Raw genomic sequence first — 2,413 nt, forward strand, 5'->3', positions numbered from 1 at the left:
ATCATGCTACTCAGAATGGCAAGCAATTTAAAATGACTGCATTCTGTTTCTGGAATTTTCCATTTAATACTTTCAGACTGAGGTTGACTGCAAGTAACTGAAGCTGAGGAAAGGGAAACAGCAGATAAGGGGTACTCTGCAGATTTTTTCTCACGTACTTACACAGTACCCTTCACATCCCCATTCATTTTCCCTCACCATATATTTGAACTCAGATGTGAAGGATAATAACAGTAGGTGAGAGAAAGAAAAACTAAAAAAGTACCCCCTTATCCATTTTGAAGACTGATAAGAATTTTGTCAATTTTCCAGACAGTTTAGAAATGGCTGTGATTTTCAGTGTGGATTCTGGACTATAGACTCTCTCTTTGCAGTTCTTTCATTCATTGAGTGCCTCCATGTGAAAGCATGAATCTAGCCATTGCGGGCTCCTAGGGTATTTACACTGACCCCTGTCTTCACATCTGTGCAAAACAAACAAAGCAACTGCACACAGTTGAATGTGAGTGAATGTAAGAGGATGGGATAGCAGCAGCTTTGGGGTTCAGAGTCTGCAAAAATGGTTATTGAGTGGAACTTGTGGGAAGAGGTGCAGATGTTGATGAGCCTGCGGCCGGTTTCAGGGGCATGACTGCTTTAATTTGGGGATTAGCTGAATGTGCCACCTTCAGTTACATCCTGTGTCTCCTTCAGGATATTTATCTGTTATGATCCAGTAATGAACTCTCACTTGGAGCAGAACACCGACGTGGTCCTATTAATTCTGGCCATCAAGATATTTTTTTCATTTAAATAAAAGCAATGACCTGATCTCACGTACTTTACTAGGGAGAACGTCTGCCGACCTCTAAGATTTCCATCAAAATCATAGTTTGCCAAGGTGTAAGCTGACCACATCCTTTATAGGCGTGTGGATCAGCCAGCTGGCAAGCCCTGGGCACCACGCTCCCCAGGCAATCAGCCAACAACCCAGCACTCCGAGCAAGATTCATTCCCACTGCAGCATTCATTTTTTTTTTTGAGGTGTTAGCTGCATTCTGTTAATTGGGACCTTTTGCAAAGTCTTCCAGGCACTTTGCAGTGCCCGTCCTCCCATCAATTTCTGGTGAAAATTTATAGTCCTGTCACATGTGTCTTAAATTTGTTGTTTCTTATAAAGACTATAAAAAGACTGAAGTCGATTTTTAATTTTATTTTACCTAACTCAATGTTGCAGAAATGAGGCAGAGGAACTGTCAGTCATTTCTAAGGATGACAATTTTCACTGCTTGACAATCTTAAATATAAAATTCCAGCTATTTGATGATGTGCCTGTGTATGACCCATCCCCCAGATCTGATGATAAGTGCTGAACAGCAGGTTTAGGGCCCCTTGCTTAAGCATGATAATTTAGGGAAATAGTTAGCTCATCAAAATTGGCTGGGCGCCCTGTTTTCATATTACCCAGACAGAAGTCACTGAACCACAACTTTGCTGCTTAGAAACAGGCACTAAAAGGGAGGGAGAGAGGGAACTATGAATAGTTAGCCAGTTACCATATTCAATGTTGAAGTGTACTTTATACTCAAGGATAAACTGATACATGTTAAATTATGCCTGAGAAATGTCTGGAGGAGCCCTCGATCTGCTGGCTGTACTCTGGTCTTCCCCAGCCAGGTTACCTTACACAGGACACTAAGACTCTCTTGAGCCGAACGTTCTTCAACATGGGAGAGTCTGAACTGATGGCCTCTGAATTCTAAAGCTCCATGTTGTAGGGACTCGATTGAAGAGCAACATTAACCATTTATATGTTCAGGTATACCCCACTTTTAAAAAGTCATTCTTTCAAACTATACATTTACCATTCATTAAGCAATTACTATCTTTTACCACAAATACTTGGTTTAGCAGAGTATGCCCAGTCTCTTAAAAAGTTCACATGCTCAAAACAGGTGAATAAAGTGAAGGCACAAATACTCACCAGGTAAGATAGTGCAGGCCCAGAGTACGGTGGGGTTTGGAAAACCAGATATGATCCTTTGCAGATCCTTTGTTCTAAGACTCTGACTCCGTATCTGATTGGAGACTGCAAGCTGGGTTTCATAGAACAATTGGCATTTGATGAGAACTTTGAGTGAATGTAAGCTTCCCAAAGAGAGATGGAGTGGAGGAAATTCTAGGAAGAGAGAATAGAATAAACATAGATGCAAATACATGACAGTTCACACAATATTTAAAGAATTCCTGAACCCAAACGCCTAGAGAAAACAAATCCAATTTGTTTGCAATCCAAATTAAGGTATTAAAATACCTTTTCCAAAAATACTTATTGAATACCCATTCTGTAGGACACACCATTCTTGGTGCTATAGGACATCTAAAGATGACTGGAAGTTCAAATATAGATTTAAACTAGCCTTTAAAATATATA

Source organism: Myotis davidii, unplaced genomic scaffold (genome assembly GCF_000327345.1).
Source record: "Myotis davidii unplaced genomic scaffold, ASM32734v1 scaffold135, whole genome shotgun sequence".
NCBI classification, from domain to species: Eukaryota; Metazoa; Chordata; class Mammalia; order Chiroptera; family Vespertilionidae; genus Myotis; species Myotis davidii.